Source organism: Mycteria americana, chromosome 5 (genome assembly GCF_035582795.1).
Source record: "Mycteria americana isolate JAX WOST 10 ecotype Jacksonville Zoo and Gardens chromosome 5, USCA_MyAme_1.0, whole genome shotgun sequence".
Lineage (NCBI taxonomy): Eukaryota > Metazoa > Chordata > Aves > Ciconiiformes > Ciconiidae > Mycteria > Mycteria americana.
This window is the reverse complement of record NC_134369.1, coordinates 42975981-42988607: the sequence shown is the minus strand read 5'-3', so window position 1 is coordinate 42988607 and position 12627 is coordinate 42975981. Positions and strand designations below refer to the sequence as shown.

At 36.3% G+C, this 12627-nt stretch overlaps 1 protein-coding gene across 2 annotated transcripts in view; it reads left to right on the top strand.

Moving 5' to 3' along the window:
- Positions 1 to 12627, top strand: part of PRKD1 (protein kinase D1) — a 152202-nt gene that overhangs the window by 18665 nt on the left and 120910 nt on the right. The window contains exon 2 of one of the 2 annotated variants that reach the window (XM_075503061.1): positions 4086 to 4882. The exons of the other annotated variant lie outside the window; for it this stretch is intronic. The gene's annotated coding sequence lies outside the window, so the exon portion shown is untranslated. The remainder of the gene's footprint in view (positions 1 to 4085; positions 4883 to 12627) is intronic. 2 annotated transcript variants of the gene reach the window in all.

Sequence of the window (12627 nt, the reverse complement as noted above, 5' to 3'; positions counted from 1 at the left end):
TTCTTGGAGGCCTGAGGATATGGGCTATGCTCTAAGAGGTCCTTTGCGCACCGTGGAGCACACCTGCCCAACAATATATATTGAGCATGATATCTGTTACATAGACGAATGCAGCTCAATGAAAAAGTGACTGATACTACTGAGAGAGTGAATTTGGGGTATCTCACTTGGACAGCGTGAAAAGTCAAGTTGCTTTGCTGTCTTTTGCAGTGCACGTTTCACTTTTTGAAATTTTCACTAACATCCATAATAATATAAAAGATCGAGCAGAATCAATTTTTTATGGTCAAATAAATGATTTAAAATCCTTTATAGAAACTATTTGATAAAGAAAAATAAGCATGACCATATTTCTGTCTTTGTGGTCATTTTTTGTTGCTCATGGATGTTTGTAAAAATAGAATTTCAAGTAAGGACATACATTTTATTTTTACATTTTCACAAGTTTGTTTACACTGCAAATAGAAGCTAGTTTTAGCCTAATGAGAGAGCTGCAACTAAACCTAGTTGCAGGTAGCAGTTCCACCTACTTGCTTAGCTTATGTGTTTTTAATAGTACAGTTTCATTTGTGTTGATGCCAAAGATAGTATTTTTTTAAGTTTTAAGAAAAATACTTTATTTTCTTGTATGCTTTATTTTAAGCAGATATCACCAAATCACACAGAATCATTGAGGTTGGACATGAATTTTTTTTTTAGCTGACATACCATCTTTTGATACAAGATTTTTGCGATTGCTAGTTGAAGACACTTGCCAAATAGATTATATCTGCTCTTTCATGAGGTAACAGATGATAAGCTAGACACCAAGAAAAATGTATTGTAAAACGTGGGCTTAAACAATTGATAGAATACATGAAAACAAAATTTTCATGGGGGCTTTTGTGTTTAAAAAAAAAAAAAACCAAAACAAACAAAAAACCAAACAAAAAACCCAACAGACAACCTAACACGACCTCTAGGAATAATTTGTTCCTAATTCTTGGACATTCACGAGGAAATATGTCTGCGATAAGAAGAGGGTTTGGTTAGTGATGTGCTATACTCACGCTCACAAAAATACCATTTTAAAAATATGAATATACTTTTGACTACCTAGTATGTAGTGATTTGCACTATAACGACTGTCAGATGGAACTGTTCTTCTAGCGTGAGAGATAGAGAGGGAGAGATTTACAGTGCTGTATGAAACTGAACTTTTTTTTATATGATGGAATAGTTTTGATCATGCAAAATCTAACTAGGTGTAATTGGCCTATATAAAAAATATTTGAATTTATTCAATACAGAGTTGGTGATACCCTCCCTGGCCCCCCAAGTCCCAATCCACAAACTAAGCAAATAACTCTGCATACTTGGCAGGTAAATGAAACAAAGGCCAAAACTGAGATGAAATCAACTGACTTTTATAATGCTCTCAGCTGCTAAGAGGAAGTTAATAGGTTCTAAAGGTACCTGTTTCCATGTAAAATTTTCATCTGTGTAATTTGGTTTTGCCAGTCTGCTGTTGAGTATGGGATTAAGATCTTTGTTAAACAAGCCTATGTGAATAAGCTAACATAATAGTTGCCCTCCAGACATGAGCCTGCATCTATTTCTTTAATGATTCTTTTAGAGGTGGAGCGAGGTGTCAAGAAATGGTTTTTAGAGAAGCAGTATCAGTTTTCCTACCATTATTCTTGATCTTTTCAAAATTTATGTGTTCATTCTTATTCAGCATGTAACCCCTGAATCCTTTTCTGAAGAAGTGCTAGTTAACCAGTTGTTCTCCATGCTTACTTTTCTCAAACTGTTTCTTCAGTAACACATCCCTGTAAAACTTCATCCTCATTTCTTCAAGACACTTCTCCATTTTTTGGAGATTTTTTTTGAATTCTAATCCTGTCTCTTAAAGTGCTTGCTGTCCATCTCAGTTTCATATAGTATGAAAATTTGGTAGGAATTTTCTCTGACCCATCATCCAGATAGTCAATGAAATAATTGTAAAGAACTGGCCCAAGACCAGGTTCCACTTTGGAACCTGCCCTTCCTGGCCTTCTTCACCATGTCCTTGCTTTCTGACAGTGCTAAGTGCTCCATTTGGGTCTAGTTACCCAATCTGTTTTGTCTCCGTTTTAAGACCATTTCAGATAAGTAATGTCAAATTTGCTTCTAAGAATGTCATGTCAAAAAATATTTGAAAACGTGTCAAAGTTAAAATGCATGGCTTCTGCCGCTTCCCCTTTAACTCCACAGCTCACATTATGCTATCAGAGAAGTTAGATTTGGTTTGTGATAATTTGTTCTTACCATATTTAGAATGTTTGCCATCTAACTCCCATCTGTCTTCCAGGTTCATATAAGTAATCTGATAATTAAGAGCCAGTACTTTTAGGATGAAAGTTTAGCTGACCAGGCTGTAATTCCCTGATTCCTCTCTTTTCCCCTGATTTTTATATCTAATGTTTTTTTCATTAAGTCCTACCTTTCTGCATTCATCCATGAGTTTTCAAATGCAAGTTCCAAGGGTACTAAAATTGCTTTGAATTGTTTTATAAAATACTAGATGAAGTTCTTCGGAGTCATCCATTTTTGAAAACATCTACTTTGCATGAGTACTCTGATTTCTTTTTCTCTGGCCTGGGTTAGTCATCTTCATTCTGGTGATGTTTTTAATGAAGCTTGATGAAGAAAAACATTTGAAAATTTAGCCTTTTTGATATCACTGGATATCACTGATCTCTCCACAGTGTAGCAGGCAAACTTTAATTATATGTCTAAGACTATAAAACTGTAGTCAAATTATTACTTTCTATTGCTGGTACTTTTTACTAATGCAGTGTCTTGTGCCTTTTTTTTTGGTCTGGCCTTAAATGTTTATAGTGTTGTTTTGTACTCAACCTTCTTAATTAAACTAAGTTTCCACTTTCTGAATGTCTTCCTTTTATGTTTGAGGTCAACCAAAACCACATGATTTGCCTAGCTCAGTCTTAGTACACTTACTGTTTTTTCTTCAGCCTGTTTAATTTTTTAATGGAAGTGCAGATTTGGGTTCCTCCTTAGACTTTTCTCAACTCTGAGATTATTGAGGACTGCAAGGCCATTACTTTCATTTTATTCTTCTCATTCCTATCTTCTCTGAGGAATATGAATTCTCATGCTGTAGTTGCTCTTTGCCAAAGTGCTTTTCACCGTCTCATTCTGTTATTTCCTTTGTATTGGTTGTATTCAGAATTTGAAGAGCCTTTTACTACTTTCTTCACCTTCTAATAATGTTTACCAATGCATTCCAAGAACTTGAGGGACAATCTGGTGCCTTAGTGACTACTAAAATGCAAAGTGAAAGGAACCAGGTTTTTATTTGTGCAGTCTGTTACAGGTCTAGGAGCATAAGTTCACATTGCGTATTTATCACCTCTGGGAAATTTGCACCAGGTGTTGGTCCTAGGTGTGTACCACACATCTGTGAGTGACACAAAGCAGACTTCTCAACAGATTTGTGTGCGTGCACGGGGAGCATACTGCTTGGGGAGCTTTGAGAAGATACACTTTCTCTCTGGTATAGTAGGTATCTTTTGTCTGCCTTGCACGTGCAGTGCTCTCGTGCACAACTTCAACTTTGGTTCCACTGGAGGGGAAGCTGTGCTGAATGCACCAGTGATGTGTTTCACTGTGTGCTGTGTAACTCCAAGAATGGATGCAAGGCACACTTGCACCTGAAAGAATCCCTTCAGGAGGCCAACCTACATGTGTCTCTGTCCTGCTGTACTTTTCTCAAATCCCTAAGGAATTAAAGTTCTGTGCTTTGAATTAGTCTGCTGGCTATTTAGAAGACTGATACAGCTCATTTTTAAGAGCCATATGTGCCATTTCGCCAGCTAATTAAGTCTTACTTATGCATTAGAACATCCACGTCCTCTGGTTTATTCTCCATACTTTGTGTATTTGTGTGGGGTCTCCAAGTTGTTTTCCTCCTGTAATGTTCCTATGAGTAGCCATCTCTCTATCCTATTTCATACAAAGCATGTTTTGTACATGTTTCTGTGTTTAATCTTTACTGTGGAGTTTAGTCACTACTTCCTCCTTTTTTTTTTTTTTTTAAACAGAAATGAGCCAGCAATATGCCCCTTACACAAAGAAGGCGAACAGTATCCTGAGCTGCATTAGACAAAGCATTGCCAGCAGATCAAGGGAGGTGATCCTTCCTCTCTACTCAGCACTGGTGAGGCCACACCTGGAGTACTGTCTCCAGTTCTGGGCTCCCCAGTACAAGAGAGACATGGAGCTACTGGAGGCAGTCCAGTGAAGGGCCACTAAGATGGTTGAGGGACTGGAGCATCTCTCCTATGAGGAAAGGCTGAGAGAGCTGGGACTGTTTAGCCTGGAGAAGAGAAGGCTCAGGGGAGATCCTATCAAAGTATATGAATACCTGAAGGGAGGGTGTAAAGAAGTCAGAGCAAGGCTCTTTTCAGTGGTGCCCAGTGCCAGGATCAGAAGCAATGGGCACAAACTGAAACACATGAGGTGTCATATGAACATCAGGAAATACTTTTTTATTGTTAGGGTGACTGAGCACTGACACAGGTTTCCCAGAGGTGTTGTGGAGTCTTCCTCCTTGGAGATACTCCAAAGCTGTCTGGACATGATCCTGGGCAGCTGGCTCTAGGTAGCCCTGCTTGAGCAGGGGGGTTGGACCAGATGACCTCCAGAGGACCTTCCAACCTCAACCATTCTTTGATTCTGTGAAATAAGGTAATGAACAGGAATAGAAAACTGTGGCTTCTGCCATCCTAGTCGACTGTGTCAACTGTTGAAGTACAGTCAGACTCCTGGAAATCTAGCCATTTTGCCTGAACTCCTGTCCTGAGAATTTTTGGAGTGTTTAGTGAGTGATTTGTGGCAGGTATCCACAAACTTAATGGACTAATTTGATTTATTATCATGGGGTCAAAAATATTTGGACTGGCACTTGCTTGTCTGCTTGTACTGTGATTTATGCAAAGCTTAAAATCTTTTTCTAAATCCTGTCAAAGAGAATTGTCCAAAAAAGAATTCTGGGCCACGCTACAGAGGGACCATGCTGCTATTGTACCCAACACTGCATATTTAGTCAGCTTACAAGCTGCCTAAATGGACTGGCTCTGTGAATAGTACACTGATACATAGGTGGAAAATAACTTCTTGCAGCTATCAATAGAGTTTTTGAGCTTTCTTGTGCTACATACAATATTTGAAAGTATAATTCTAAAATTAATTTATGCCAATTGGAGGTATAGAAAGAATAGTTTGTCAAATTAATAAGCCATCTAAAAATAAACTAATACAGTAAATATTCAGCATGTAGCCTTGACTCTCAGTAACTTTTATCAATTCACCAAAATAAACATAGCTGAAGGCAATGCCTTTTCTTCTGCCTGTGGTTGCACTTCAGTAAATGTTTGTAAGTGTTTTTAATGGTTATATCAGGAAAGTTCTGCTTTCTATCAGAAAACTTATTTTACTTATTTATGTTTGCAGAAACAATTTTGAATTTTGGTAAGTGTTTCCAGATATATACCTGGGGAAATGATTTACTAAAGACCTAATTTATTGATTTGCTAAAGATCTAATATGCAAGGAAGAATAACAGAGAGGCACAAAACCCATTAAATGTCACTTATAAAAATATAAGCAATCTACTTGTGCATGTTGAGTTCTATCAACATTAAGGAAAGTATTCTGTTCTACAGTTAAAGTTGTGTCATTTATTTGAATTTAGTCCAAGTTAAGGTTGCAGAAACATAGGCGTCCATTTACTGAAAAATAAAAAAGGACTTTAAGTTCTGTTCCTCACTTGACATTCCTTCTCTGGTCTCTTGTCTTAGTGTAAATATTCTAGGCAACATTCTCAGTTGTTACAGTCTTACTTTTACACTTTTTTTTTTCCCCTACTACTGTATGTGATATCTATAGTCTGATGTTCAGTAAGCTTTGATTATTTGGAGTTATGTGTGATGTCAAGGATTCCTGAGTGGTGTTCAAGAACTAGCCAGGTCCAGGGCTTCCAAGTGCAAGTGAGGTCTGGTGCGTTCAGCCCAGGAAGGCTCTGGGCAGCAGTTGCATGGAGGAAGATAAATGGTCGTTGAAGACTTCCCTGACTAGCTGTGATACTAAAAGTGAACAGCATATTGGCAACCGTTGTCCATGTTTTTAGGTAATGATCAACTAACAGTTTGTTAAATACAAGAAGGAATCAAAAAGCCATGAATACATTTATGGAAGTAAATCTTCATGGGAAAAAAGGATTTTTAATTTCTTGCTTGAATTTTTTTTTTTTTAAAAAAGTGTGACACATTTGTTCTTCATGGAATATATATATATTTGCTCTATGTCTTCAACTATATGCTGGTTTGTACTACAGCCAGGTAAGTGAGCCACTATTGCTACAAAGACTAATTTTAGCTAGAAGCTGTAGAAACAAGAACATAATTTGGAAGGGATTATTTGTCTTTGTGGATATTTGTTCTCTTCTGCCAGGGAAAAAAGTAGAAAAGTAAATATCTCTTTCCACCACTTTACCTGTATTTATTGTCACATTTCTGTTTCCTTGTGTGCAGACTCGCGTATGTCCCAGAGTTTCAGACTGTTTATCTTTCACCTGCTGCTTTCTGAAACTACATTAATGTGCCTCAGCTGTCTTTGCTTCTGTCAAATCCATAACTAATGACAAAATGGTTCTTTAAAAATTAATCAGACTGTTTCTAGGGGAATGAAAGAGTGATATGCATGTAATCTCTTTATCCAGAGAGGAGAAAAATATTCAAACATGTAAATTCATAGTATGTAAAAAAGCATAAGGCTTAGAAACGTGTACACTGCTGTATTTTGTTAAAAGTTCCTGTAGCTCCTCAATTCATTCTCCAACCCATTTTTAAAATGGATTGCCACAAGTCAATCAAATGTGACTCATAAATCTGAAGGCATCTTGGGTGTAGTTACATTAGAGTATTCAGAAATGTCTTTAAATTCAAATAATGACTTTCAAAGTGTTCATAAAGTTATGTAGCATCATGACTATCAAAATGAAATTTTCTCATTTTCCGCTTTTCTTTGTCCCACTTAAAGTTTGAAAATTACATATATGTTTTCCTGTCTTACCAGCAAGCGCCTGGTAGGAAATAAATGAGTAGTTTGTCTTGCATTATTTTTACTACTGAATATAAGTTACAATTTTTTAAACTGTCACGATGGACTTGCTGACCCATTTTCTTAAGAAGAATTAAAAAAAGCTATATTTCAACTCTAGCTGACCAAGAAGAGAGTCTAAACAAAATTTAAGCAAAGATGAAGATAATAAATTTTATATTTATCCACATGAGTTTCCACTACTTGATTTTACATTATGGATTTCAGTGAAATTATGGATCATCTGAAACAGTAGATTATCTTGTCTGGATTATGTGGAAATAAGTTGTAGTTTCCCTGAAGGATGTCTGTACCTTACAGAGTTTTTTCACTAAGCTTTGGCAGAAGTTTTTGTGTATTAACCAAACATGAAAATATGCTATTTTTGCATATTTTTCCAATGGTGATTTGTACAAACTCTATAAAAAGGTCTTTTTTTAATAGATGAATGTAATTAGGAATTATCAACAGAAATCCATCCATATATATAAAAATTAAAAGGTGATCCTTCCTCCCCAAAATCAAAAAGTGTAAATCAGTTTTACGAACCTGTCAGTTTCAGGACTACATGAAGACATTTGAGTGACAGCTTTTAATCCATCAACAATAGTCTCTGTAGGAACTATGAAGTAAACAGGATGGTTGTGGAACAATGCCTACTCAGGCAGCTTGACATCTGCATCCTAAAATTGTCAAATGTGTCTCTTGGTGATTCTGAGTGATCACCTTTTTCCTATCGGACAAGATTCAGAAAAGTGCGGCCATGATTTTTGCTTAACTATTTATGAAGTCTCCAAGATGAATAAGGCTTGTTGGGTTAGGTTTAGCAGTAAAGCCACAGGCACAGAGATATTACACATTGGAAGAGATACCGTATTTCAGTTGAAAACTAAGAATTAAATTTTCAGTATTTGTGAGGTTGCTTGTTCAAAGGTTGGAAAATCCTTCTGGTTGAAAGCAACAAGCTGGAATGGTTTTCCATATCTTCTGATCTAAATTGATTGGCATGTCTAAAAATGTGCAGAAAATTGCCATGCTTTAATAGGACAAACTGGTCCATGTTTCAGTATATTGGACACCTTACGATATTGCAGTAGAATGTAAATTGAAGACTCTTTGTCATGTTATTTGTGCTTATAATGGTAAATCTTTTGAACAAAACCCAGATACTCTGAAGTTGTCTTCAACTCTAGCATTTTGTTTTTATGATATTAGTATGCATGAATGCCTGTGAAAAAGAGCTGCAGCTGAAGGGGTGTGCTTTTGCTCATCATATACTAAACCTAATTTGGTCTTTCTTTGTCTCTTGAAATGTGGAGGGAATCTGAACGAGGGTTCTAATAATTTCTGATTGCACCCATTTTTTTTTCTCTCTACAATTAAAAAAAGAATTACAATTTGCCTGACCTTCTTGGGGTAGTAGTGAAGCAGAAGCTGTGTTGTCATGAAAGGAGAAATCAGTCAGTTGTGTAAGCAGCGACCGATACAATCGGAATAGGTAACTTAGAGGAAGAAGTAGGGAGCTGGATGAGGGAAAAAATAGCTGGGGATGTATTTATGTTTTGGGAATATTTATTTTTACAACTGAGAACAAGGGCAATTTCTTTAACTACAGAAATACAGGTCTAGTTTAGATGTAGTGTTTTGGAGCATATCGGTTTATCTACATTGTAGTCTTTATGCAAAAGGGAATGTAGAAGAAAAATTCTGCAACAAAATTAAAGATTCAACTTATTAAATCAGTTTAGGTCAAGAAACCTTTAAAATTCGAGGAACCTAAAAAAAGAATATCAGTTACATTTTTATTTACAACTCTCTTGTTAAGGGGATGTAATTTACTCCCATAGACAAGTGTCGATATTAAGTTTACAGAATGTACAAGATATAATTAAGCTCAGAGATAGTATGCTAAAAAATGTGCAAGAAAATGTTGCACAGTTTTAGTTCAGAATGTCTGTTGTGTTTTAATCTTGACTGCATTTTTCCATAGAGAACAAATTTGGTTTAAGCTGATTTAGAAAATGTTGCACTTGTACCTTGGTGAGAGTTTGCAGCTAAAAAACTTTTATGTGGTTTGACTGTAAGTCTTAAGAATATAATTATTTTTAGAACAATTCTTTTACTGATTATAAACAAGCTAACTAACTTCCTTAGTGCTCTTTGTAACTGGCACAGATTTTCTATGTTTCTGTCAGGATGAGGAGAGTCTCCTGCATTCCTTAAAATAAGTTAAGCAACAATAAAATAAATACTTGAGACCGGATGGAAGTGGTCATTTAGATCTGATCTCCAAGCCTGGAGAAATAGTTGTCTGTGAACTTTTTAATTTGCCACACGCTTCCAATGTTAGGCTATTCTGTGTTTGTTTTTCCATCAACTGTATGCTGTGTTTGCACATGCATGCTTCTTGCATAGCTCCTTGAATGTCAGCCAGCACTTGAGGGCACTTCAGATTGTGTATCCACAAAAGGAATCTGTTTCCTGGGGAACGTGGTGATTTTGCTTCTTTTACTTTAGGATTCTTTTCAAGGAAACCCAACAGTTCTTTCAGGGCTGTAGAAAGACGATCAGTTTTAGGAGACACAAGTAACACGAGAGTAAATTTTTACTAGTCAATGCATGTGCTAGTGTAGCTGCAAGAGACAATCACTGGAAGAAACACTTTTCAGAAAGCTTGGCTCCATTGCTTAATGAAACCTCACCTCTTCCCACATTTGATGAGCGACTACGATTTTTTTGAGGGAAACCTAGGGAACAAGAACATAGTAGAATTTACTGACTGAAATCAAGCATGAAGAAGTGTAGGCAACCCCTTTTTTTTTTTTTTTTAATTTTTATAAAAATGTGATATTTTTTTTTTTTTTTTAACCTGAGGATGAGATGTTCTATAAAATGTACAAACTGAGACTGACATTTACAAAAGTAGAAAACACAATTAGGGTGGAGCTGTAAAACTGTCGACATCTGGTTCTCTATGCAACCTCTGTATCTGGAACCACTTATATGCTATGTCCTAATTTATTTGCAATAGTAGAGCAGGAAATCATGTTTGTACAGCTCACTGCACGAATACCTTGAACTAGTGAAGATCTAGTAGATCTAAAGCTATAGGTCTATGCCAGCTGTTCCACTGGTAAAGAAAGCATTTCCCATTTCTTTTTTCTAATGCACAGAAGATGAGCAGAAATGTCTCCAGAGGAAGAGGAATATCACATAACTCCATACTAAACTAAACCAAAGCTCAGAATGCACCCAGAGGAATACATATGTGTTTGAACTTTTGGGCTATAGCTCTGGGGTTGAACTGGGACTGAAGAGTGAAGGAGGCTGTTGACAACATGGAATCACCTTCATTTGTTGCAAGTTTTGAAGTCTATGTGGTGAATGAGGCAGGAAAAAAAGTGGAGAAAGAGAAGAGATAATGGCATAGTTTATAAAGTTAGATGCCGTTTTGGGGGACTGTATTCATCCCTATACCTGCTGCTAAATTCCTTTGTGGAGCAAGTAACGTAACTTTTCACTAATACTGCACCATCACTTTCTGTGTATCCAATCTCAGACTGTGAGACTTGGCTTGCAGAAGTGTAGGAGCTTGCAGCTGCAACCACACGAAGTGCTGAATAAACTGAACTCCGTGTTAACAAATACAGATTTATTTTGGGGTAGGGAAGAAGCAAAAGGGAGGAAACTGTTGTGGCTTTATCGTCTCAATTACCCTTCATCACTTATAACTTGCAGTGCTGTGAAAAGCCTTTTCTCCCACTGTTCTTGCCGTGGCTCCAACCACAGCCCTTCTTTATATTTTGCGACACAGAGGATATGCCACCTTCAATTCTGGGTTTGCATTATATGTATCAGCCACATGTAATGGGAAGTACTTTGGAAAAAAACCCCACCCAGATATATGTAAGATCAAACTGGCCACAGACAACTACTTTCTGCTTATTTTTCCTTTGACTAAGTTCCTGATAATTCAAACAGACCTAATCATATTTCTTATTTCACATGACTGTTGTCACAGTAATATTTTTTGAAAGATTAGCATACTATAGCAATGAGTATCATACATATGTAATGGAGAAAATTTATTCAAACATTATTTAAAAAAAATATCAGCATCTTAAAATAAGTTGCTCCATACTATATCTGAACAGCAAGGAGAAAACAAACGGTTTAGTCACAGGCACGGAGTGATGGAGGAGTCAAAAGTAGTATGATTACAAGTGTAACAAGTACTGGTATTATGGTCCTGCAAAGCAGATTAAGCTTTCATAGGCAGCCTTAATTTTGGCACTTCTGAAGTTTAAAATGTCCGTCTTTGCAAACTTAAAAATCTTTTGGCGTATGTTCAGATGTATAATGTACTAGTTCAAAAACATGCAAAGGGAATGGAAATCATTTGTACTGATGTCTATGTGCTTTATCATTAGGCTTGGAAAACTTAAACCCTTCTTACAGTTTTGCCAATTGACCTAATAAGCTAGACAAATATGTTTAATGTTTCTGTTTTCATCCTGCAGCTTGTCATGTCATCACATTCAGTGATGAAATATTGTATGTTTACAAAATATCTGTAAACACTTCACATTTAGAAAAATTCTCAGATAGTGCTATAATTAAATATTTTTGCCAAACTGATTTTGGGTAAGTAGTTCAGGTGATCAGAGTTTCTGTTTTCCTGGGTCATTTGTTGAACAGTATAGCAGAAGAAAATCACTGCCAGGACAAAGACTTTGCTATTAAGTTATATGGCTTTTATGAATTATACTCTTTTTACGTTAATCAGATTCCTATTCATAAATGGTTCTAATTTGTACTCAGGTCCTCTAACTTAAAAATATATTGTATGCATTAGGTTTAAGAGCACTAATATCTTAAATGAATGCATTTTATATATGGGAGAAAATTATATATGGTAACTAATGCTAATGAGCAGCCTAGTAAATTGAATTCAACCCCATAATCTCACATCAAGTCCATTCATCACTCTTCCAGTCCAATGATCTGGAACTTCATGGTGCAATTAACTTTACTTCTTCTAGGCAACTAAATGTGTTGTTGCTTCTGCAAATATGTGCAGGACTTGGAAGTTTCTTTTATTTGGATCCCCTGAGGCAAGTGCTTTCTATACAAGGCAGAAAGTTTGAAAATGCCTCATGAAGGACATAAAATGTGCATGCCATTACTGACATTCTTCTACTTAAAACAAAACACCTGCAGTAGAAACTCTATTTCCTTTCTTGTCAGTTGCCATCACTTGTCTTTGCTTAAGGGAGGAATGTAGGAAATGGATTGAAAATGGCCATAGCATTTGTAGCCCTGTGGTGAACAATTAAAAGGTTTGTTTTGTTTTTTAAATTTCATAAAATGATACTTGCTTTTTCTTCTGGTCTCCATACTGCACCAATCTGTGTCTTGGACATAAGGACTTCAGCACATCAAAAATCTCATGAGCCAGACCACTTGTTTGTCTAGCCAAGTACT